Raw genomic sequence first — 27,912 nt, 5'->3', positions numbered from 1 at the left:
TACTATTTTTGTATCGTTTGGATAAATATCTAATAGTTCAATTGTTGGGTCTCAGGGTAGTTTTATTTTTATCTTTTTGAGGAACCTTCATATTGTTTTCCACAGTGGCTGGTATTATTTATTTAAATTTTTGGAAGAATTCCCCAAGGAAGCCATTCAGCCATAGATTCTCATATGTTGGGAGATTTTTTATTACTCATGCAATTTCTTTTCCAGTTATGAGTCTGTTCATATTTTCTATTCCTTCCTGCACCAAAGACCATAAGATAAAGGAATAAACCTAGGAATAAACCTATCCAAACAGGTGTGCTATGAAAACCATAGGGCACTTATGAAAGAAATTTAGAAAGAGATGAAGAAATAGAATAACATTCTGTACTTATGGATTGGAAGAACAAATATTGTTAAAATGTATATCCTACTCAAATCATCTACACATTCGATGTAATCTCCATCAAAATAACGTCAGCATTTTTCACGGAGCTGGAACAAACAATTCTAACATTTGTATGGAAGCAGAAAAGACTCTGAATAGCCAAAGCAATGTTGAAAAAGAAGACCAAAGCTGGAGGCATCATAATTCCAGAATTCAAGCTGTATTAAAAAGCTTCAATCATCAAGACAATATGGTACTGGTACAAAAATAGACACATGGATCAATGGAACAGAATAGAGAACCCAGAAATGGACCCTCAATTCTATGGTCACTAATCTTTAACAAAGTGGGAAAGAATATCCAATACAAAAAAAAGTCTTTTCAACAAACGGTGTTGGGAAAATTGGGGCGCAACATGCAAAAGAATGAAACTGGAACATTTTCTTACAGCATACATAAAAATAAACTCAAAATGGATGAAAGACCTAAATGTCAGATAGGAAACCATCAGAATCCTAGAGTAGAACACAGGCAGCAGCCTCTGTGACCTGTGCCGAAGCAACTTCTTGCAAGCATGTCTCTAAAGGCAAGGGAAACAAAAGATGGATGGAGAGATGAGGAAATTGGGATTTCATCAAGATAAAAAGCTGCTGCACAGCAAAGGGAACAATCAACAAAATTAAAAGGCATCTTATGGCATGGGAGAAGGTATTTGCAAATGATACATCAGATTAAAGGGCTAGTATCCAAGATCGATAAAGAACTTATCAAACTCAATACCCAAAACACAAAAAATCCAGTTAAGAAATGGGCCAAAGGGGATCCCTGGGTGGCGCAGCGGTTTAGCGCCTGCCTTTGGCCCAGGGCGCGATCCTGGAGACCCAGGATCGAATCCCATGTCGGGCTCCCAGTGCATGGAGCCTGCTTCTCCCTCTGCCTATGTCTCTGCCTCTCTCTCTCTCTCTCTCTCTCTCTCTGTGTGACTATCATAAATAAATAAAAATTAAAAAAAAAAAAAAAAGAAATGGGCCAAAGGCATGAACAGCCATTTCTCCACAGAAGACATACAAATGGCCAACAGATACATGAAAAAAATCTCAACATCACTAATCATCAAGGAAATAAAATCAAAACTGCACTGAGATTCCACCTCACACCTGTCAGATGGCTAAAATTAACAACTCAGGATACAATAGATGTTGGCAAGGATTCAGAGAAAGGGGAATCCTTATACACTGTTGGTGGAATGCAACCTCATGCAGCCATTTTGGCAAAGAGTATGGAGGTTCCTCAAAAGGTTAAAGATAGAACTACACTATGACCTAGCAATTGCACTACTAAATATTTACCCAAAGGATACAAAAATAATGTTTCAAAGGGGCACCTGCACCCCTACATTTATAACAGCAGTGTCCACAAGAGCAAACCATGGAAAGAGCCCAGATGTCCATCAACAGAGGAATGGATAAAGAAGAATGGATGAGCCCAGATGTCCATCAACAGATTAATGGATGCATGGAGCCTGCTTCTCCAAGGACTATTTCCTTCTGATATCTCGACAAATTGCAAAATACTTTGTAGAGCATTGGTCTCATATTTAACTATAACTACAATCTATTCTATCCTCTGTAAACACAATCTTTATGTGTATGCATGAATGTGCAGGGGTGTGTATGTGTATTTTTCCCCTATCTTCAGATGGTATTCTCAAATTAGATTATAAAATCACTTAAGAAATGTGTATTGTGATTAGCTTAGGAATAGTAAGTGCTTATATTAATTATATATTACTAAAATTTTTAGAAATAAAAAAAACCTTCTAATGAACTTAATGTTTTAAAAAGACCATTTCTTCAATAAGTGGTACTGGGAAAACTATAGAACTACATGCACAAGAATGAAACTGGATCACTTTTTAACATCATATACAAAAAATGAACTCAAAATGCATTAAAGATATGAAACCATGAAACCTGAAAATCCTAGAAGACAACATTGGTAGTAATTTCTCTGACATTGGCCATAGCAACACTCTATAGATATGTCTTCTAAGACATGGAATACAGAGGCAAAAATAATCTATTGAGACTACATCAAAATAAAACACTTTTGCACAGTGAAGGAAACCATCAACAAAAAAGGTGACCTACTGAATAGGAGAAGATAATTGCAAATGACCTAATAGAGGGCTAATATCCAAAATACACAAAGAACTTAAGCAACTCAACATCAGAAAAAAAAAAACAAGCAGTCTGATTTTTAAAAAATGGGCAAAGGACATGAATAGACATTTTTTCCAAATAAGACATACAGATGGCCCATAAATATACAAGAAATGCTCAACATCACTCATCATCAAGGAAATGCAAATCAAAACCACAATGAGATGTCACCTCATACCTGTCAGTACAGCTAAAATAAGGCAAAAAACAACAAGTGTTAGTGAGGATGTAGACAAAAAGAACTCTTGTACACTATTGGCAAGAATGTAAATTGCTAACATCACTGTGGAAACCAGTATGGACATTCCTAAAAAAAAATAAAAATAAAAGTACCACATGATCCAATAATTTCACAAAGGTATTTACCCAAAGTATACAAAACATCAGTTCAGGACCCTGGGTGGCTCAGAAGTTAAGTGTCTGCCTTTAGCCCAGTTCTGTGTCTCTCATGAATAAATAAATAAAATCTTTAATTTTTTTCATTTTTATTTATTTATGATAGTCACAGAGAGAGAGAGAGAGAGAGGCAGAGACACAGGCAGAGGGAGAAGCAGGTTCCATGCACCGGGAGCCCGATGTGGGATTTGATCCCGGGTCTCCAGGATCGCGCCCTGGTCCAAAGGCAGGCACCAAACCGCTGCACCACCCAGGGATCCCTTTTTTAAATTTTTTTAAAATTTTTATTTATTTATGATAGTCACAGAGAGAGAGAGAGAAAGAGAGAGAGAGAGACAGAGACACAGGCAGAGGGAGAAAATAAAATCTTTAAAAAACAAAACAAAACATCAGTTCAAAGAGATAGATGCACCCTTATATTTACTGCAGCATTATCTACAAGAGCCAAGATATGTAAGCAACCTATGTTCATCAATAGACAAAAGGATAAGGAAAATGTAGTGTATGTATACATTTAATATTTATAAATTATATATAATATAAATATATATAAATTATATGATATATATATAATATAAATATCATATAGCCATGGATGATATAAAGGATGTTATACTAAGTGAAATGAGTCAGACTAAGAAAAATACTACATGATTTCACTTACTTATGGAATCTAAAGAATGAAATAAACAAACAAAAAGTAGAACCAGATCTAAAAATACAGAAAAACCAATGGTTGTCAGAGGACTGGGAGGTGATGGGCTGGACAAAATGGGTAAAGGAAAGTGGGAAGTACAGGCTTCCAGTTATGGAATAAACAAGTCATGGGAATGAGAGATACAACATATGGAATATAGTCGGTAGTAATTTAATAGTGATGTTTGGGACACATGGTAGGTACATTTCTGGGGAACCTAATGTCATGTATAAAGAAGTTGAATCACTATGTTGTACACCTGAAAATAACATAACATTGTAGGTCAACTTAAAAAAATTTAAAAATTTAAAAATTCAATTAGCATAGTATAAACTTTTGTAAAAGAAACTAATTTAATATTTTTTAATAAAAAAACTGGGATGCCTGGGTGGCTCAGCTGTTGATCCCAGGGTCCTGGGATCGAGTCCCATATTGGGCTTCCCATGGGGAGCCTGCTTCTCACTCTGCCTATGTCTCTGCCTCTCTCTCTCTCTCTGTCTGTCTCTCATGAATAAATAAAAACCTTTAAAAATTAATAAAAAAACTGTATCTTCAGAGTTATCAGCATTACATATACTGTAAGCATACATTTATATTCTACTGGAACATATTTGTCTTAAATTGAAATAGGTATATTGATTCAATAAGTTAGCATTACATCTACTAGAGAAATTTAAATTTATATACTGTTTGCCTCTAATTTTTATGATTCAAACTAATTTTGTAGTTTCATTTTTATATATTTGGGTATGTTAATAAACATGTTCATTTTTGCAACTTAAAAAGCTACATATAAAAAATGATATGGGTATAAAAAGCATAAAATATATATTTATAAATCCTCTTAATCTGCAAAATACTAATGCATGACAGTTCAAAATTATCTACTTCATAGTTTTCTATATAAAATAAAAATTACTGTAATTTCAAATGATAATATCTATATAAGTAATACTCTAGTAGGAAAAAATAATGATATAAGCAACTTGATATGCAAGGTATGAAAGATATGACTTTGTTAAAAAACATAGTTTTATTCTAAAATAAAATGACTTACTGTTACAAAAATGCATAAGACCAAATGGTATATGAATACAAAATATTATAAAAGGATCCTTGAAACTATTTTCATAGTCAGGGCTCACTAATATTTGAAAGATTTATTATAGAAAAAATTAAAATTAGTATCAAATATTAGACAGATGTAAAACTAAAATTTTGTTTCTCTTTTAAAATGACAATTTTCTCTTAGATTATTGGTCTTTTCTTAACCAGAAATTGTGATAACAAGGTTTTCTTTGTCTTCTGGGTAATCTCCTATGGCAAACATTCTGTGTTTTATCAGAATATTTTTCTGTGCTTTTTTTTCTGTGCTTTTTGTTGACTTTATTGTTATATCTTGATTATAAAAGTCACTCAGTTTTCTTACCATCATATTGAAAACTCACAGCTCAATTATGGATGCTTACAAGAAAGACATTTAGTTCTAAGTAATAAAGAAAGATTGACAAAAAATGTTTCCAAATATATTGGGCAAATGCAATAAAATTAAATGTAGGAGTGATAATATTACTATCAGATTAGGTGAAATCTGTGCAAAAAAGCAGTAAGTAGAATATAGTATCATAAAATAAAGTGATAAGCATAATTTATTAATGGATAGAACATAAATAAATCTATATATTTAAGAAATAGAGTAGCAAGCACATATAGCAAAAACTCCCCAAAATACTAGAAGGAATGATTAAAAACAATTATAATGGAAGTCATCAATATACCTTTCTTAAAATGGAACTTGTAAGTTGACATAACTAGTGGTTTTTCCAGGTGTATGTGTGCCGTTTTGTTTGGTGCTCTGTACTGAATCGTGTCCTCCCAAAATGCATACGATGAAGTCCTATCCCCTAGCTGGATGGCATTTGGAGATGGGCCTTTGGGGGCAGTTGGTCATGAAGGTGGAGCCTACGTGAGGGGATTGGTGCCTTCATAAGAAGAGGCCCTAGAGAGATCTTTTTCTGATTCCACCATGAGAAAAGAATCCAGAATCCAATCTGCCAGCATCATGATGTAGGACTTCCCCAGCCTCCAGAATTCTTGAAATGTCAACTGTTTAATCCGCCTAGTCTATAGTATTTTATTAGAGTAGCCTGAGCTGAATGAGTCATTTTATATCGTTTTGCTGTATGAAAGTTCTCCTCCACTAATATTTTATGTTCAAATTCACTACTAATCAAGGGAATGCAAATGGGATTAATAATGAACTATAACAGCATGCTCACCAGAATGGAAACGTTAAAAAGAATGGTTAATATTTTTGCTGCCAGGGATGAAGACAAAAGGTAACTCCCATGTTGTGAGTTACCCTAATCTTAGAAATACCTTAAGATTTTTTGTTTTGCAAAGCAACCTGCAACATCTATTATCATTTAGCATTTGAACTGCATGCACATGTTGACCCATCACTTGCACTTCTTGGAATCTTTCTTAGAAATAAAAGCATAACAATCAGCTGCAGAATTGGTCGTCATGGAGAAAATAATGGAAACAATAAACATTCTTAAGAGGAAAGCTGATTAAATTGTGGTACATCCAGGTAATGCAGCATTTTGATGGTTTCTTTGTTTCTTCCATTAATACTAGTATTTGTTTTTATTTAGCAGTGCTATGTACCAAACCACTCTACTCCTATAGTACGATGGTCAGTAAAGATTTCTGTCATCTAGTGTGTGTGTGTGTGAAAGAGAGAGGGGGAGGGGAGAGAGAGAGAGAGGGAGAGAGAGAATCCAAATAAACATGTAGATTACTACTGCAGTAGATACTGAGAAATGCTGTGAAGGAAAAATAAAAATATGAAGGAAATAGAATATAATATCGTGGGTTGGTTCACAAATTAAGTATGATTTGAGTCAGGAAAGAATACACTCAGATGATGTCCAATTCTGAGGAATTGAGGCAATCCTCCATTTTTCTTCTAGTGATTTGTCTTATCTCTGAATGGATTTCATCTCTTACTCCTAGTTGGCCTCTGACCATTTCAAGTAGTAAAAATAATCCTATGTCCAGTTTTTCATTTACTTTCCAAAGATATTCAGCTACCTACAAGTTTCTTGTAAATAACCCACTATATCAAGAGTGCCTCATTTCTTGAAACAAGAAGCCGGAAAGGAAAATGGTATTTATGACTGTGTACAATTAACCAGGCACTGTGCTGAGTGTTCCAGGAGCTCTCCTTCTATCCACCTCCAAATATGGGAGAGATCACTAGTCTTAAGTTTAAAGGAGAAATTTGAGATCAAGAAATACAAATATTCAAGTCTGAGAATTGGTAGGGTAGGTGTAGACATTAATTTTTAAAGATCGATATGTAAGGGTCTGGAACAAACTTTTACGCGACCCCAGATGTGTTTGCTTTATGAATGCAGAGACAAACATACTCTGTTGTTTCTATTAAGTAAGGTTAGTCATTTTACCTATACTCAAGGTATCCAAAAAATTAGCATCTGGTATAAATGTAATCAATGATTCCAAAGACACACCTGAGACACACCTGAGAAACACTCCTACAGGGTAGGGGAATACTATAATCTCTTTCTGAAGTTCATGAGAAGAAACATATATACATCGTCATCACATGTTCAAAGATAATTATCATGTCTATCAGTGGTAGCTGAATTAGTTTAGTTAAAAAGAACTATTAAATTAGTTAAGAACATATATCAGATTCATAAATACAAAAGGTTGGGATTTTAGAAAATCCCTGGATGAGAAGACAAAAAAAAGTGAGGTATTTGGAGACCATAGCGAATGGATAACCATGACCATCTATGAGGTGATTTTGTTAGAAAGTGCTATTGAGGGGACCCCTGGGTAGCACAGTGGTTGGGCGTCTGTCTGTGGCTCAGGGCGTGACCCCTGGGGTCCTGGAATCGAGTCCCGCATCGGGCTCCCTGCATGGAGCCTGCTTCTCCCTCTGCCTGTGTCTCTGCCTCTCTCTGTGTGTCTCTCAGGAATAAGTAAATAAAATATAATAAAAAAAGAAAGTGCTATTTGAGGATTGCAAAGTAGAGTGAATGGGTCATGTCACAATGAGCAAAGAAGGGGGCACACTTGGGACTTGGTCAACTAAAAGATGCTGCTTCTAATTATTGCCCCACCACCTCTTCTTATATTTCAGAGCAAATATTCAATCTTTGAAGCCTCCTCAGATTAAGCTCATATTTCAATATCTTTCTTTTACATGTATTAAATGTGTAATAACATTTCTATAAATGAAAAATATAGAATTAAAGTTCATACAATTTTCATAACAAGTGCTTTACTTCAATCACCATTTCCTACTTCTAAGGAATTAGAAAACACTGAGGAAATTATACAGATGATAAAAGATTCATATAATCTTCATATAGCTTATTTTCTTCTTTTAAAAATGAATTTGATTTGCACTCTGTTGTTGAAAGAACTCTTGTCTACTGGCTTTTTGGTAGAAAAGTAGAAATGCCTGCAGAGTCATCACGTAAAGGGTGGCCTGTGTGTGTGGAGGGGGGACTAATTGTGTCTGTAAAAATCTCAAGCACTCGAACAATCTTACCTTTATCTCTAGTGTTGTTTTATTCTTTACCACTGCTATCAAAACTGAAAAATATTCTTATTCTTTCACTTCAACTGGAAGTTAATGTCGTCTCTGAGGGGATATGTCTTTTTTTTTAACCAATCAGAGTTGTCACAAATGTTTTATTTCCTTGCAAAATACTATGAGTGTGCTTGGAAGTAATAGCAATGTTCTGATTTTTGTTCAGCACCTAGCAAAGAATAAATTTTGGAATATGTGTTTTGATCTAAGTGATTCATTGGAAATAAAGTTCCATGTCAAAGACAATGGCACATGTCATATTTAGAAATCTTACTGCTTCTCTCAGGCCTCAGTAATGCTTTTGTCATCTTGTTTTGGCTTCCATTTTCATGAAGGTCCTTGAACCAGTCCCGCAATCTGTTTGCCAATTCCCTGAACTCCAGGTCACTGCATGCTGAAAACAAAGCAAAACAACACAAATCTTGAATGATAATTTAGCATAATGCCAATGCTAGTTCTCAAATTATTTCAATAATGAAAAGCAACAGTAATAAAAGAAAGAAAGAAATGTAGTACAATTGTGTTTAAGCTTTTTAAAAATGAAAATTAAATATATGTTTCAAATATAATGAGATGTAATATAATGATGACATTTTGTCCAATAAAGGGAGATTATTAGTGGAGGTCTACTTCTACTCCTCAGTGGGGTATGGCACTTGATGGAACGTTCTTATTGATAATATCACATAAATTCAGTCTTAATATTTGTACACTGAACAATTTTGTTATGGTAAGAAGGTAGATGATCTGGGGAAATAATGGGCTGAAAATCCAAAATGAATATTTACACATTTATTATAGGCCATAGCTATTATATGCTATGATTTTATAAATCTGCATTAGTATATTAAATCCAGGTTATATATAACCCTATATATTTTTGAGCATAGAAAAGCAAAAGCTATCTTATTTAACATCAGAAATGATTGTAAAATATTTAAGAAAACAATATAAATTTCTGTTTTAAGAATAAGGTGTTAGTGAACTTTGACATTTGGAACTTGAATTAATTCATTTAAAAATATTGTTACCTACCAATAATTATATTTCTAGAATAGTCTCTGCGATAGAGTAGTAGAATATTATAGATATGTATCTGTATGTATGTGTGTGAGAGATGAATGATAAAATATGGTGTGTCAAATTTAGTCATTTGTTGCCAAAATATTTTGAAAATATAAAAATATATATTGTTTAGAGGACATCATTACTGTGGGTGTAACTCTTCTGCAAGTAGCATATATGTGATTTCCTGAACTGACTGCAAACACTCTTTAATAGTACTCTTGTTCATTTTGAAAAAAAATAATAATAACTTACATGCTGACTTATAAATGTCACATCACATTTAGTATAAACTACATACATCATCACTGTATGTATTATACACAATAAACATGTATAACATAATTTAACAAATGGAATATTATATGATGCAATATAATTTAAGACCATTTACTAGTATTAAAGAGAATCGAATTCCAGATTAACAGGACCTTCCAAGTACCCAGTAGGATGGGTGAGCCAGACCAGTAATGCATTCTGATATTTTAGGACAGTAGAGGCAAAAAAAGAAGATCCCAGAAGTTGCCATGGGGGGGGGAGAGTGACAAAAATTTCATAAACAAAGAATGAAGAATCAGAATGTCTGAATTTTTCATTAGCAACATTGGCAATCAGAAAGCTGAAAAACTGCTTCGGAAGTCTATATCCAGAAAAATCAGCTGAGAGAATTAGCTAAAGAGATGTGCTAACGTACATGACTTAAAAAAATAGCCACCCCCTTAACGTTTCTTTAGGAAGCTACTAGGAGATGTAACACACTAGACACAGAACTAAGAAAGAGGGTGGCCAAGACACATGAAATAAAAGATTTAGAGGAGTAGTGAAAGTAATGTCTCTAATTATGGTGAAGAGGAATCCCAGAATGCACGTTGCATGCCAAGCATAGAGGCGGATGGCAGGAGGTTTGAAAATCCTTGGTGAGGAGGTACAGAATTCATCACTATCCCTTCTTCATTCAGGGAAAACGGTGCCCTATAGTGAGATTCCCAGGAAGCATCACTTTTCCTGATAAGGACTACGATGGCTGAGACTGAATGGTAAGGCCACATGATGTGCAATCCTGGGTGAATGGTTACCCTCGAGCCCAGTATCTCTGTTTAAACAAACATCTAGGCAAGAGTCTTCTGATGTCATAAGCTTTTATGCTACAGAAAACAACACTTGCCTGAAAAATAGGGATTCTTCTCCGTACACATGTACACATTACCTGTCTCTGGAAGGATATTTAGACATAAAGCGGGTAAGCCTGATTATCTCCAGTCCAACAAACTGGATGAATATAGGAAAATGGTATGAGAGAGTCTTATTTTTACCATTCATTTTTTTCCTTTTGAGTTATGTGCTACATGCCTGTATTAATATTCAAAAATAAATGAAAAATTTCTTTTAAAAATTAATTACCATGCATTATCCTTGACCTACCAATTCCTTTCCTTGGAATTATCATCCAGTATACTACATACATACTAACTGATTTAAATTGGACAATACTATGTATTCAGTACGTTTATAACAAGAAGTTACAGCTGTTAACGAAACTGTCCATGAGCTGTGGTCTGATGACATTGGTTAGATATATCCATCCAGTGAAGCTGTATAAGTCATAGAGTTTACAAGCTTACTAAGTGCTGATATAGACACCAACACACTATACAGCTTTTGGTGAAAAAAAAAAGATGAGAAGGTAAGAGTGTTTTGTATGCTTGCATTTGTGTGAAAAGGAAGGAAAATGCATTTGTTTATATATGCCTAAAATATGTCTGGAAATACACATAAGAGATCAGAACATTGTCACCTCTGTAATGAGAATGCAGGAGGTATAAATTGCCCAGAGACATAAATAAGTACATTTATACTTTTAAGAGTTAAAGCATGTATTTTTAATCTAAGACTTAAAGCATATTAGTGCGGTAATTACTTTAAGCAAATGAGCATTTAAAAATGAATTTTAGTTCTTTATTTCCTTTACCCATCTTATGATTTGCCCCAAACCACACTCAACAAAAACCCAAAATTTATACAATAAAATATCTGTTGAAGAATGATGAAGTCTGTTGAACAGATTGGCATCTATTTTCTTGTCTTGCGGTTGTAAATACAGCATTCATTAGAGCATTAGAATGTTAGTACAGATGTTTTAAAAATTTGCCCAAAAGTGAAACATTATATATATCTATTGTGTGTCATACACACCTCAGTTTAAGTTTCAATATAAGGTCATGAATTTATTGTAATTAAATGTTTTAGGAATTAAGAATCCTTCAGTAATAATTATAATAATAATAATGGTAATAACAGCTAGCACTGCATACTTACTGTTAAATTATGTACATTACCATGCTTAATCATAGAAACTTTATGAGGATTGAGGAGGGGCAAGATGGCAGAAGAGTAGGGTCCCCACGTCACCTGTCCCCACCAAATTACCTAGATAAGCTTCAAATCATCCTGATAATCTACGAATGCGGCCTGAGCTTTAAAGAGAGAACAGCTGGAATGCTACAGTGAGAAGAGTTCACGCTTCTATCAAGGTAGGAAGACGGGAAAAACGAAATAAAGAAACAAAGGCCTCCAGGGGGGCGGGGCCCCACGAGGAGCCGGGCTGAGGCCCGGGCGAGTGTCCCCAGGACAGGAGAGCCCCGTCCCGGAGAAGCAGAAGCTGCACCAACCTTCCCGGGCGGAAAGGGCTCGCAGGGAGTTGGAGCAGGACCCCAGGAGGGCGGGGATGCCCTCAGGCTCCCTGGGACACTAACAGACACCTGCGCCCCGGGGAGAGTGCGCCGAGCTCCCCAAGGGCTGCAGCACGCGCACGGCTGGACCTGGGAGCAGCGCGGAGGTGGCTCAGGCGGCTCTGCGGAGAGGGGGCTGCGGGGCCAGGATCGCAATTCCAACAGCGCAGGCCCAGGAGCACAGGGCGCCGGGTACACAGCCCAGGATCTGGCCTCCCCCCAGGACAGGCAGAGGCCAGGAGAGCCCAGGACAGCAAGGACGCTCCTGCCCCGAGATAAGCAGATCAGCAGCCCCGCCCGGAGCATCCAGGCCCTGCAGACGCAGAGCTCCCTAGTTACTGCGGGAGCTGACTCCAGGGCTCCAGAGCTGGCCTCTGCCCACTGCACTTGTCCCTCCTGGGGCCTCACGGGGTAAACATCCCCACTGAGCCCTGCACCAGGCAGGTGACACAGCAGCTCCCCCAAGTGCTAATACCTGAAAATCAGCACAACAGGCCGCTCCCCCAGAAGACCAGCTAGATGGCCACGTTCCAGGGGAAGTCAAGGGACTTAAAGTATACAGAATCAGAAGATACTCCCCCGTGTTTTTTTTCTTTTTGATTTGTTTGCTGCCCCCCACCCTTTTTTCCCTTTATTTCTTTTTCTTTCTCTTTTTCTTCTCTTTTCTTTTCTTTTTTTTCCTTTTTTCTTTTTCTCTTTTCTTTCCTTCTTTCTCTCCTCTCTTTTTCTCCTTTTCCCAATACAACTTGTTTTTGGCCACTCTGCACTCAGAAAAATGACTAGAAGGAAAACCTCACCTCAAAAGAAAGAATCAGAAACAGTCCTCTCTCTCTCCCACAGAGTTACATGATTTGGATTATAATTCAATGTCAGAAAGCCAATTCAGAAGCACTATTATAAAGATACTGGTGGCTCTAGAAAAAAGCATAAAGTACTCAAGAGACTTCAAGACTGCAGACTTTAGATCTAATCAGGCAGAAATTAAAAATCAATTGAATGAGATGCAATCCAAACTAGAAGTCCTAACGACGAGGGTGAATGAGGGGGAAGAACGAGTGAGTGACATAGAAGACAATTTGATGGCAAAGAGGGAAACTGAGGAAAAAAGAGAAATAAAAGACCATGAGGATAGATTAAGGGAAATAAATGACAGCCTGAGGAAGAAAAACCTACGTTTAATTGGGGTTCCTGAGGGCGCCGAAAGGGACAGAGGTCCAGGATATGTATTTGAACAAATCATAGCTGAAAACTTTCCTAATCTGGGAAGGGAAACAGGAATTCAGATCAAAGAGATAGACAGATCCCCCCCCCAAATTCAATAAAAACCATTCAACACCTCGACATTTAATAGTTAAGCTTGCAAATTCCAAAGATAAAGAGAAGATCCTTAAAACAGCAAGAGACAAGAAATCTCTGACTTTTCAATACATTATATAACTGCCATACTAATTTTAGTAGCCATCCCTTTGGTATTTAATTTTTAATTTTCATATTTATTTTTTAATATTTTAGTTATTTATTCATAAGAGACACAGAGAGAAAGGCAGAGACACAGGCAGAGGGAGAAGCAGGCTCCATGCAGGGAGCCCGATGTGGGACTCGATCCCAGGATCCCAGGGTCACACCTTGAGCCAAAGGTAGATGCCCAACTGCTGAACCACGTAGGTGTCCCTAATTTTTTTTAAGATTTTATTTATTTATTCATCAGGGACAGAGAGAGAGAGACAGAGACAGAGACAGAGACACAGGCAGAGGGAGAAGCAGGCTCCATGCAGGGAGCCTGATGTGGGACTCGATCCTGGGACTGCAGGATCAGGCCCTGGGCTAAGGCAGGTGCTAAACCGCTGAGCCACCCAGGGATCCCCTAATTTTTAATTTTTATATTTTATTTTACTGAAGTATAGTTGACACATTAATTTTAGGTGTACAACACAGTGACTGGAAACCACTTTCAAACATTTTTCTTATTTATTTATGATAGTCACAGAGAGAGAGAGAGAGAGAGGCAGAGACACAGGCAGAGGGAGAAGCAGGCTCCATGCCCCGGGAGCCCTATGTGGGATTCGATCCTGGGTCTTCAGGATCACGCCCCGGGCCAAAGGCAGGCGCCAAACCGCTGCGCCACCCAGGGATCCCGGAAACCACTTTCTAAGGACTTGCTTTAGATATAGGAATATTATTATTATTATTATTATTATTATTATTATTGGAACATTAAAAAATTATCTATTCACTTAATTTTTTAAAATGGTGGTAAAAAATGCATGAGATAAAGTTAACCATCTCAACTATTTAAAGTGTATGGGTAAGTGGTTTTAAGTACATTGACATCGTGACACAGAACTTCAAAATTTTTCATCTTGTGAAGCTAAAACTCGGTACCCATCAAACAACTCCCCATCCCCACCTTCCCTCAGCTCCTGGAACCACTATGCTATTTTCTGCCTCTATGAATTTGACTATGCTAGGTGTCTCCTGGGAGGGGAGTGATGCAGTGCTTGTGTTTTTGTGATAACATAATATCTTCAAGGTTCATCCATTATAGAGGGTGTCATCATCCCCCTTTTAAAGGATTAGTAACATTTGATTATTTGTAAAAACCATGTTTTGTTTATTCATTCACCTGTAAATAGATGGGAGTTGCTTCCACCTTTTGGCTGTTGTAAATAAAGATGCTATGAACACAGGCATACAAATGTCTCTTTGAGACTCTGCTTTCAATTCTTTTGGATATATATCATCCAGAAGTGAAACTGCTGGCTCATACAGTAATTCCACTTTTAATTTTTGAAGAACTGCCATACTGTTTTCTACAGCAGCTGCGCCACTTCACATGCTCACTATTTCCAATTTTCTCACTTCCTCATCAACACTGGTTACTTTCTGTTTTACCAACAGTAGTCACACTAATGCGTGTGAAGTGGTACCTCATTGTGGTTATTTGCTGATTTAATATCAAAAAACAAATTTGAATGAAATGAAGGTTCTATATAGCAATGTTGCAAGATAGATGGGGTCTGGATGTTGAAGGATCTTGAATATGAAGCTAAATAATTTGGAATTTATTTTAGAGAAATAGAAGTTAGCAGAGATTGTAAAGAAAAGAGGTTTTCAATGCAGAGAAGCATTATGTGAAATTGAATAAACTAAATAAAGCATTCAAAATGTAGTTAAAATGGTCATTAAACTTTATGCTGGATTTTAAAATGTTATTCTGTATGTTGGCAAATTGAACACCAATAAAAAATAAATTTATTATTAAAAAAATAAAAAAATAAAATGTAACTATAAAGAAATTTATTATCTTTTTCTAAAATCTGAATTAATGGAACTTTCTTTGGAGTAGATGTGGGGAGGTTTGTGGTGTAATCTCAATCTCTGCACTATTCACTTTTATTTTTTTTTCTTTTACAAAATAAAGAATCCAAATGACCATTTAGATTCTCAAAAGCAAAAGCCTCAAATCTCATCTTCCACTGATGATGTCATCAAGTTGAATATTAAAATAAGTTGCTAATATTTCTAAAAACTCAATTACATATTTTAATTTATTCAATTCACAAAACAGTGATTAAAGAGGTGCTAAAATAAAATGGCAATATGTGAAATTCAAAGTCAAATTTAACATAATTGAAAAATTACTTTACTGTAAAAATGAGTATAAGACCATTTCTTAAATTGTTCACATCAATTTAATAACATATAGGTAAAATTTGAATGTTAAGCAATATGAAATGTCTCCTCTGTGCTGGGCTCCTCTTATTTGATAAATACTCTCTTACTGGACTATATATATATATATATATATATATATATATATATATATATATAATATCTATTTATTTATTCAAGAGAGACACAGAGAGAGGCAGAGACACAGGCAGAGTGAGACGCAGGCTCCCTGTGGGGAGCCCAATGTGGGACTTGACCCTGGGACCCCAGGATCACTCCCTGAGCTGAAGGCAGATGCTCAACTGCTGAGCCACCCAGACGTCCCAGGACTATATATTTTTGAAGCTTAAATAACCCTTCAAAGCCACTCAATAGTATTAATTTGTGATAGAACAAGACACTAAAAATCTTCCTCAAATGTTCACTCATATGGTTTCAAAGTACATTATAGGATGAGGAATGCAAGTAAACAGAAATTATGCAGACTTCTGAAGTCATCCACAGAGAGAATTCATGGCAACATTAGTCAAACATAAAGCACAATATTTCAAAAAATGTAAAGCCATCTTTTAAACAATGTTATATTGAGCCATATGAAATTGCTAATATTCTTTTTTTTTTATGGTAGTCACACAGAGAGAGAGAGAGAGAGGCAGAGACACAGGCAGAGGGAGAAGCAGGCTCCACGCACCGGGAGCCTGATGTGGGATTCGATCCCGGGTCTCCAGGATCGCGCCCTGGGCCAAAGGCAGGCGCTAAACCGCTGCGCCACCCAGGGATCCCAAATTGCTAATATTCTATGATTTTGACCTACCCAAAGACAATTTCATATAGCTCAATTTAATATATGGTATTTACTGGCATGGCAACTGTTATGGACATATTGAACTTATACATAAATAAACCTTCCTTCCTGAAAGAAAAATATAATTGCCTTGGGGCACCTGACTGGCTCAGGCCATGGAGCCTGTGACTCTCGATCTTGGGGTCATGAGTTCAAGCCATACATGTTGAGTGTTAAATAACTAAATTGAATTGCCTATATAGACTTAAAAATTAGAAATGTCCTATATTAGCAATGCATAGGATGTTAGAACTCTCAGTGTATTTGAGTCTATGTTTTGTGCCAATTCTTCGGGTCAGAAAAGGTTTCTGATACTCATTATATTTCCCACCAGCACATTAACATGGTAAGCTGTACATCATATGCTCTGAATAAATACATGATCTGATTTGGAATACAAACATAATCTATTTCAAGTGTCTAAATCCTGACTTAGCTAACAGATTATGTTTGGTATATTTTGCTCAGCTCTGTTCACTGAGCCGAATAATTAAGGAATACCTAATAGTTTCAACAAATCAGATTCTTGACTCTATTAGGAAAAGTTACAGGAGATGTATGGTTTTTGCCGTCAGTTATGATTTATTTCAAGATTTCTGTCACTGATATTTGTAGGACTGTACATCCTATTTAGAATATTACATGCTACTTTGTTCTTATAACTTAAGAATTTAGCTCCTAAAAGTTATACTATCCAATTATGTTGTTGAATCCATTATTTAAATGGGAAGGGGAGAAGTGATGGTAGAGGTCTAGAGTGTCAAATATGGCAAACTCATTTTCTAATTGCAATTACAGTGATAAGAAAGATACTTATCTTTCTGAGTTAGTTGATAGTTTCCTTGCAGACTGACAAAAATACACAGTTGATTACCGAGCAGCATCTAAAGAATGAACAAGTTTGCTAGTGATCACCAAGAGGAGGGACAGTCTGTTCTTCTATCACCAGCTGGACCCATCAGTCACACAAATGTTCATGAACTTTGCCTTTGCTTAAGAAATGCAAACTATTTTTGAAGTTAATATACCCATATGCGAAATCAGAATAAATTATAGCTGGCAACAACCACTAATATATGAAAGGATAAAACAAAAGCTCAATGGCCAGGTATAAAGCAACTACATCCTTGCCCTGAGAAACAGATCTTCACTGATAACACAGGGTTAGAGGTAACTCCTGATTGCTGTGAAATCTATACCAGCATTTCTGCATGTAGTGCAAACTGTGTTTCTTAATAAACCAGTCCAGTTATTCCTTTATTACATTATAAAAATTCATGCTGTAAGAGAAACACCTTTCATCAGTGCTTTGCATATGTTTTTACAAAACAGAAATGTTACTCTCTTATGTTATTACTGCTTCATCCCTTTAGCACATCTTGATATATGTCTACTATGTGCCAGGAATATCTTGCATCAGAATCCCCTGGCAGGCTTATTATAACAAAATTGTTGTATCCCCACTTCCAGAGTTTGTGATATGATAGATAAGGAGAAGGGCATGAAAATTTGTACTTTGGATCCTAACAAGTTTCTAACAATTTCCCAGGTGATACTGATCCTGCTGGTCTAGAAAACCACTCTCCTGTGGGTAGGAGTTACAGGACAAGGAGGACATAGCTTCGTTCCTCATCAAATCTACATTCTAGTAGAAAAGACTTGAACATATTAGTAGAAATAGGAACCTCCCCATTATTATCTTAAGGAAAATTACCTGAATTGCATTCACATACATACTATAACACCATTTCCCTGGGCAGCTTGATTTTCCAATTCTCCATGTTTTCATGGCTAGATTCCTATGCCTGCTGTACTAACCAAACACAAGGCACTAAAATCACCTGGATGCCACATCTGGGCAGGTTTCAAGGGTAAGATAAATCAATCAGATGCACCGATTTCTTGTTCGGACCCTAAAATGGCTAGATTATATTACACAGAAGCCTGTCTTTTAAAGTTTTAAGAATTTAATTTCTCTCCTCTGGTTTCTCAGCTTACTCATGCTGGTGGCAGGTCCTCCACTCAGGGGTCAGCAGGAACTGCATTGAATTCCCTGGGAAACATGCCTCTGTATCGCTGTCTTCAGGCTCAGGCTCCACCTCTGCACTGAGTTCACACAGGTGGGGACAGAAGTCTATACCAAATAGGTGGTGCAGCTGGGGAGAAGAGGGATGCCTTCAGCTACAGATGGTTAGAGCATCTATAGGAGCCATCTAGAAATTCCTGTTGCTCCAGCTTCAATATTTCATGTGTCTGGGGTGAAACTAGGCCTTCCGTTCACTCATTACTGAGGTCCAGAATGTCTCAGACCCAAACTTGTCCAAGAAATAACCATAGACAGGAATCTCAGAGTCATCTTTTCTGCAGGTGAGATGAAACTTGGGAGAAAACTGAAAAGTTGAATTTGAATATCCTATCATAGGTCGTTTGATAGACTAAGAAAAAATTAATTTTCTGGAGAAGTGTCATGACTAAAATTACATTCATTCCTTTTATGGTTAGTAGCTCCACACATAAAATCTTTTGAGTGATTGTACTCACAGGCAGAGGAGGAAGCATATTGTGGGAGCCATCCGCCAGGTTGTCTCAACCGCAGTCCCCTGGGATCTGTAGTCAGTGGCTAGGCTTTGGCCCATTTTACCAGGTAGAGCGATGTGTATCATCCCATTCTGTTACAACTACATTCTCCTTTTCTATGTACGTTGGAAATGACATCACAGTATATCTCCTCAACCCACAGTCCATAAATAGAACTAACCCAGGAGTAAAAATACTGTTAGGCAGCAGATTGGATCCTGGCCTTAGCAATGCTGATTTCATAACATAATTATGGAGCATATAGAAAATAAATGTTATGGATATTCCTGTAGCACCTAGCAGAGGCCTGTGTGTGCAAAATAAGCAGACAGGTACCTTTTCATTGAATGTGACTTCTTTCATTATACCCACAGCCACTGTGGATCCAATTTAATGCCAAATACAAGGTAGTTAACATCTGGAAGGCTTAAGTCTGAAAGGGTTAAGTGTCAACATTCCACTCAGAGCTTGGGAGGCTCTCTATTTCACCAAACTCTTTGTGAAATCTTATTGCTATGAATTGGTCAGGTTCCTTGCTCTGTCTATGCTCTTCATGCTTCTAGGTCAATACATTAACTTTGGTCTATGTCAGATGCCAACTCCTCTATTAGCCCACTCTAATTTCTTCAGAACTGCTGCTAGAACTTTATCGGCATATTTTTATGATTTTTATTAGTCTTTACTTCTTATTACTACTTATGTACTGATTGTATAGCCTGTGGATTCTTGGAGAAGAAAAAGATCTACATCTTTCTCAATCAAAACTGTATCTGGCAACACAACCTAACATTCAAAGAAAGATTTTTCTGCCGATTATAAAATAAAGGCAGACTTAAACTGTCTGAGAATATTAATTTGAGTATAATTGATGTGAAATAAATGGCCAGCTACTTACATGGAAAATAGAATAATTTAGAGATTTCATAAGAAGACAAAGGACTACCAAGAGGTGTACTGCACAAGCAAAAAATTAATAATTTATTTAAAATAAATATGAAATATATAAGTCCATTATCTCCTCTCTGCTCTCTGGTGCCCTTTTTAGAATTATGGACATTAATAAATACATATATATTTATACATGTATATGTATATTTATACGTATATATGTATACTCACTATATGTGATAACATTATACATATTCATATACATATAGAGGGCCTGGGTTGGTATTCAGATATGAAGAATAACGACCAATATTGTCTCTAACAACGATTTATATCTTAACCACATCTACTCTGTGGGAGCCATTAGTTTCCATTACATCCACTTGAGTTTAAAATTGCACAAATGTATTTACCTTTCTTTAGTCAATAATTGCAAAGAAAACAGACTGGTCAGGGAAAGACCATGTGGTATCTGACAAACAATAAAACAACATAGGATAACCAATGACTACTTCTAGTCCTGTGACATCTTAATATCTTTAACCACCACACACATATGCTAGTCATAGGAGCTATTTTGTCGCAATTCATACCTCTTAGAACCAACTAGAATATAATTGTTGCTATGAGTTGGACAAGTTAACCATTGTGCCACGGTAATACAACAAAACTATTATTTTTCTTCCCGAAGAAAGATCAGAAGGGGAATGTTTTAAGTGTAATTAGTCCTCCGGAGTTTCCTGGTACTAACTAGGATACACCTTCAGAAACGGCACCAAATTTGAAAAAGTCACTCTCCAAAGACACTTGGTCCAGTAGAAACCTACACAGCCGACAATAGCAGAAGTGCCTATTTTTTAGAGTACTTAGCAAGAAAGAGCATTATATGTGCATCAGTGTCCAGAACAAAGTCCCCGTTCCTATCAAGAAGAGCAGGTGTGATCTATGTAGACTAAATACGGTGGCTAGGATTCACCTTATAAAAAATACCAATGGAACGTAAGAGATTCTAATAAAACTGCAGTCTATTCAGGTAGGTATCACTGTGTGGCAGAAATTTGTGTCCTCATAAATCAGGTATATTACCTTAAGAAGTGGAAAGGCAAATTAAGCCTCCTGTTGGCAGTGACCCCAATCTCCAGTGCCCTCCAGGGAAGGTTATGCCTTGAATACCATACACAGGGCTGGGTGGTGTTGTTCACATTAGGAGATTTTCTCTGTTCACTGTCCTAATGCCAATCACTTCTTCCCTATGGTGGAGATATTTCAAGCAGCATCCGCCAGGCAACATTTCTATGGCTGGAAAAGTTCGACAGGAAACTTCAAACTACCACTAGAGAAAAACACGGACCAAGCTGACAGCATGAAAACAGAAAGGAGAGAAAGAGAAGGAGGGAGAGAGGGAGAAAGGGAGGGAGGGACAGAGAGAGGCTACTTGGGGCTGCTATTTGGGGAGCAACTATAGAAATGATTCCTGGCAGTGAGAAGAGCAGACCTCACATAGTCAACAAGTGCTATGAAGCACTTACTATTGAAGTCCAAGTGCTGCAAACAGAAAAACTGCTGCCTCCCAAACTGTGTAAAGTTTGTCAAAGAAGAGCACAAGCCATCTGTGAAGAACCTGGTACATGTTTAAGAAGCTCACTCAATAATACAGAATCAAGAAGATGGGATAAGGGGCAGCTCAGAGACGCTCCTCTCCACATCGGACAAGAGGTTCCAGAAGTAGCAGTGGGGAGCAGCTGAGGCTTCCAAAGACCTCTCCCATCCCTCGTCCTCACATGCATACGGTCTGCATAAATCTGGAAGATACAGATCCATGTTAACTTAACTGCATTCCCAGTGTGTGACTTCTGGTAGACTGTGAGTTTGGTGATTCTCTGTCATTTCTAGGGATATAAGTCTGGAATAAAATGATGATTTTGGATATAATTACAGATACACATTTTAATGGTAAGGGTCTCCAATGGCACCTATGGTTTTCAGCTCCCTGGGGAAGGAGTTGGAGCACTCAGATCTCCTCACCCTGGGAATGAAATGACCATGAAGATCATCCCAGGGTCATGGCTGATTCAAAATACACTAGGAAACGGCCTACACAGAGCTCTCTTGAGGAATGCATTAGGCAAGGAATTGGGTTGCTTTGAATTAGTCCCACAGAAAGAATTACTGAGACTTGGATAATAAAACTAAATGCGGGGACAAGACCCAGTCCTGAGGGTCATTCCATCAAGGAGGAAAGGAACAGTCTTTCTGACGCTGGATGCTATGGCAGCTACAGCCAGTCTCACCCTCTCTCAACTCTGCTCCCCACACCCTTCTCTGCGTCCTCTACTAATAACACGAAACACATTTTTCTCCTGGATCCACTTCAGGAAAAGCCAATCCTACTCTATAGAAAGCCCCTTTAAAAGGCGAAGTCACCACTTTTAAAATGGCAAAATCCTCCTTCAGTAGAGGTCTAAAAATCAGGCCAAAATCGCCACAAGCAGTTAAGTTTGCTTAAGATTAAATAGGGTTGAATAAACGATCTCTGCAGAGTGGGGTCCCCATTGTCTTTTCTCTGCGAGTCCTGTGGCTTCTAACACTTGGTACCTTCCAGTAGCACTGACCTTGAACCACACTTTTCATCTGCACTGGGGTTTCCCAGAGGCTGTTGTAAATATCCTTCCATGGGATAGAAATCCACTCTCCTTGTGCAGACTTTCCTGATTGAACATTTTCCTTGCTGTATGCATTAGGAAAAACATTTTGTGCATGCACGCACAAAGGTGGGGGTTTGGGCGGTGGCTACCCACCTCCGTGACACTTATTGGTGTGGGATCTTCCTTGGCATCCTGCCTTTAGCTTCTACAGAGTATAAGGAGTTGCTTTTACATCTGTGGATTCACTACCTCCATGTCACTAATCCCCAGATGATGTTGCATCCCCGTTTACCCCCTAGGTAGACACTTCAGTTGCATGCCCTAGCTAGCCTGAGTGATGGCATTTGTACCCCACACTGGGCTTAATCAAAGTAGGTTTTCTCTCTTCTGTGAAGTCAGCAGTGTTGTTCTAGCACAGCGACTTAAACTGCATGCGTGTATACCTTCAGGAGTTCAGGCGCAAGTGGGTTGGAATTGGATCGCGCTCCCTCAAAAGCCAGAAATAGAAGCTTAGAGAATGAGCACAATGATTAAATTTAGAACTTGCAAGTAGGAGGTAGATTTCCTACTCCGTGCACGCAGCACGTCTTTTGTGGTGTGCATTTGAAGGTAAGAAAGGTAAGATCAGAAAGGCAAAAAAAGGGATCCCTGGGTGGCACAGTGGTTTGGCGCCTGCCTTTGGCCCAGGGTGTGATCCTGGAGACCCGGGATCGAATCCCATGTTGGGCTCCCGGTGAATGGAGCCTACTTCTCCCTCTGCCTGTGTCTCTGCCTCTCTCTCTCTCTCTCTCTCTATCATAAATAAATTAAAAAAAAAAGGCAAAAAAATAAAAAAGGCAGGAATACTATGAAAAATACCTGAATGTAGACAATTAAATGGAAAATAAGGTGAAGAGGATACACTTGTTAAATACATGGACAAACAGTATATCTGGAGAGTTAAGAGAAATAAGAATTAAGAGAAAATGGCCAATTTGGTTATAAATCAGTTGAGTCATTATCTCTACATCTTATACAACAATATACTAAACAGTGACTTGAAACCTTAAAAACTGAGCCACCCACTTACAAGAATACTCCATTTTAAGTCTGTAAAATGCTAATATTAACAGTACGTAGGGGTGCCTGGGTGGCTCAGTTGGTTGAGCATCTGACTTAATTTCGGCTCCGGTTGTGATCCCAGGGTCCTGGGCCTGAGCCCCCCCCAAGGGGCTCCCACTGGGTGTGGAGCCTGCTGAAGATTCTCTCTCTCCCTCTGCCCCTCCTCCCCGCCCAGGTGTGCTCGCTTGCTCTATTTAGAAAACAAGTAGTACCTAAATAACTTTCCTTCCTGACTGTAGGTGATGCTGCTTTTGCTGTATCTTGCAGGAAAAACAAGTGAAAGTGAGTGTGGACCCAGAGCTCTACATCATTTCTTTGCTTTTCCTTTAAAAGCTTTCAGTGGCCATCCCGTATCTACAACAGGACTCATGTTTACCCAGTGATTTCGTTCATATTATCGTTTGCAGTTGGTGACCACCAATAGTAAAATTTTGCAGAATTAGTACTGTTCCAATTTCACACATATTTCTGTGGCCAGGAAAAGGACACGCAACTTAAACTTATTTTACAACTATTTAGTCAGGTAGCATTAGCCAATTTATATACATGGACTTTTGTTCATTTAATAAAAAAAAATTTGGATGTAATATTTTATTTCCTATCTCATAAGATTCCAAAATATCAAATTGTAAAATGTAATAAGCCCTTATATCTAAATAACTGTAAAATACCTTCAATTATTAAAATCTTTGTTCTAATGTTTCTTTATTAACTAATCAGGTGAATAACTGTAGCTGTTAGGTAAATGTAGACTATTTATAAGACAAATTCCTAGGAGAATTGATTAAGAAAAAAATTTCAAAAATTATAGCTGTGTATACAGTATTGATTAAGAAGTGTGTGGAACAATTTAATGACATATATCAGTTATACAGAATTATATGATTTATAGTGAAGTACACTCATTTCTTCTTTTACTTAAAAAATCAAGAGCAATTATAATAAATTACTCTTCATTTGATCAGAAAATGTGTCTACACTGAAAGCACGCACTATTATCAGTCTACTGTTGACTATGAAATTATCCAAAATAATTTAACACATTAAATTTTATCCCTTTGCTCCAAATAAAAATATACAGTAATTCAGAAAATTGCCTTAGAGAAGAAGATGTATTGACTAATATGTATAACATTCTAGGGAATTTGTCTTTTTTTGGAAAGATAAACATTGATACGAATGCAGTAACATAATTGGAGTTTAATATTCCTAAAACTTAACTTAATGTCCTTATTAAAAAGTAGATGTGCTTTATTTATCCATCCCCATGTTATTGGACACTTAGATTTTCTCCAATTTCCTATGTCACAGTCTTTGTCATCAATGAACACTTGTGTTCTATAATAAATTTGTGATCTTACCACCACTTGAAATCTATGCTCACAACTGGTAACTAAGTCAAAAATTAAGAGTTTTTTAAATCCTCTAATGTGACTTGGTTTTCAGAAGTTTTATACTTTGTAATACCCTCTCTATATGTTCTCATTCACCACACCTTTCCAGCCTGGTACTATTATTTTATAATTACGGTTTTATTAAATAGAGAATCCAAAAACCATATCATGTTCTTACTTGATTTGTTGGATTATTGATGAAGTTGGACAGATTTCTGGATGAAATTTCTATATAAATTCTTTTGCTTATTTTTTCTAACAGAATTTGATAGTTTTCTATTATGGTGTGATCCCCAATATACTGAAAATATTAAATCTTAGTCTACAATATTTGTTGTTGATATTCCTTACAGTCTACCTAATCGACTTGGAAATTGTTTAGGTTATTTGATCCAGTAAAATTATCTTGTAAATGTAAACAATGTCTTCATTTCTTTAATTGTTCTTATATGTTTAAAAATATCTATAAGCTATCAGCTTGAAATTTACCTGTATTTTCTTCTTATTTAAAATGTTTGTTTATATGTGTATTTCATCCACCATTAATTTTGTTTAATAGTAGGAGGTAAGAATTACTTTTTTTCCCCAAAAATATAATCCATGATCCAGATATTGTCTGGTCTGGTGAGCTTTCTTTTTCCAATTAGTTGTGCTGCTGCCTCATGTATCAGAAACTAAATCCCAAAGCAAAAGTTCTTTTACTTATGAAAGTTTAGTTTCCAAAAGATGCTTCTAGGTTCATTTGTTAGAATTGAACAAATTCTAACAAATTTTGAAAAATCATTGAACATGATTGAACAAATGTAGGTTGGCAGAGATAGTGTATCTTTATTCTATATGTAGTTCTGATTTTAGTTACAAAAATCTAGATGGAAGACTTTTTTAAAGATGTATTCATTCATTCATTCATTCATTCATTCATTCATGAGAGACACAGAGACAGGCAGAGACACAGACAGAGGGAGAAGCAGGCTCCACGCAGGGAGCCTGATGTGGGATTTGATCCCAGGACCCCGGCGTCACGCCCTAGGCCCCCCAGGGGCCCCAGAGAAGGAAGCAGTTCTTAATGAAGGGAGAGTCTACAAAGAGCAACATTATCTGTGCTTCTTAAATGCACATCTACAGAGATTTATTTCCATCTATCAAGACCTATAAGAATGCTGTGCAGTGTTAGTTAGTTTTAGAAAGGGTAGGAATTGCAGGATATATAAAACTTGGAGCTCTTCTTAACCATATTTTTGTCAGGTAGAGAAAAATGACTAAATTAAATGTATCTTGAATTCCTGGGATAAATTCAAAATACACTTGCTGCACCATATATGTTATTACCTCAAACGACTTGCTAATCTTTTGACATTGACATTTACAACTGATTTTTTAAAAATTTACATTATGCCTAGTTTTGAAATTCTTTCATCACAAAGAATTGAGAAGTGAGTCCTCTTTTAAGGGGTATATCTCTGGACCATTGTGGGTGAGACTGGAATTACACGTTTCTTGCATTTTCAGTGTTTGGCAAATCAGTTTGTGAATGGTATTTTATTGTGAGTTGTTTTATTGTGGATTCAGTTTATTTAATATTATGTATTTATCCCATTTTTGTTAATCCCTTTGGTGGCAGTATTATTTCCTTATGAATTTATCCACTGAAGGTGCATTTTCAAATGTAATGTGATAAAGATAATAATACTTTATGTAATTAGTCTAAAAACTAACCTTTTGTTTTTCAAACTTATTTTCTTTTTTTCTAATTCATTAATTTTTGCTCTTGTTTCCCTTCCCTTCATATTCATTTTTTCCCATTATTTGAAAAATAATTAAAATTCTAGGGGATCCCTGGGTGGCGCAGTGGTTTGGTGCCTGCCTTTGGCCCAGAGCGTGATCCCAGAGGCCCAGGATCGAATCCCACGTTGGGCTCCCGGTGCATGGAGCCTGCTTCTCCCTCTGCCTGTGTCTCTTCCTCTCTCTCTCTCTCTGTGACTATCATAAATAAATAAAAAAAATTTAAAAAAATAAAATTCTATCTTTAATCCCTTCACTTTTAGCCTTTTTCTTTCCCAAAATAAGTACTTAAATTTATGTGTCCCTCTGAGTCCTGCTATAAAGTCATCCTGCAAGGTAAATGATACATAATTATTATTTTTCTTTTTTTTTTTTTAGTTTTAAGGATGTTCTAATATTCATTATTTCTTGAAGCCATGATTTATCTATATTTTTATTTATGGTTTAAGTCCATTATGTTCAGACCACATATCTAAATTATAGCAATAATCTTTATTAGCAGATTCTGTGTTTGCATATTTGTTTACTTGCCATCAATACTCATGGTTCTTTCACAGTCGCTCATGGATGTGTGCAGAGTGGGAAAAATTTGAGTCTACAAATGTGCACATTCCTAATTGAGACTGACCAGGGATACGCGCTGGTTTTCTGTTTCAGGTCTTATACTGTTAATACATGTCTTTCTTGTGATTTACTTAGGGGCACATGTTTTGCATTCCTGTGCTTTTTGTTGGTGATTTCACTTAAAATGGCCCCCAAATATACTGCTGAAGTGTCTAGTGGTCCTGAGCACAAGACTGTGACATGCCTTATGGATGAAATATGTGCTACATAAGCTCCATTCATGCACAGGGTTGCAGCATTTGGATGTGAGTTCAATATCAATAAATCAAT

General features: G+C 36.8%; 1 long non-coding RNA gene across 1 annotated transcript; it reads left to right on the top strand.

Moving 5' to 3' along the window:
- The first annotated feature begins 6,221 nt into the window (after nt 1-6,221).
- Nucleotides 6,222-22,032, top strand: LOC119878480. Its single transcript, XR_005386945.1, has 4 exons — nt 6,222-6,284; nt 10,346-10,423; nt 18,625-18,751; nt 21,358-22,032. It is a non-coding gene; the product is annotated as an uncharacterized LOC119878480 (long non-coding RNA).
- The last annotated feature ends 5,880 nt before the right edge of the window (nt 22,033-27,912 follow it).

Source organism: Canis lupus, unplaced genomic scaffold, assembly GCF_011100685.1.
Source record: "Canis lupus familiaris isolate Mischka breed German Shepherd unplaced genomic scaffold, alternate assembly UU_Cfam_GSD_1.0 chrUn_S1660H1854, whole genome shotgun sequence".
NCBI lineage: Eukaryota > Metazoa > Chordata > Mammalia > Carnivora > Canidae > Canis > Canis lupus.
This window is presented reverse-complemented; position numbering and strand designations above follow the sequence as displayed.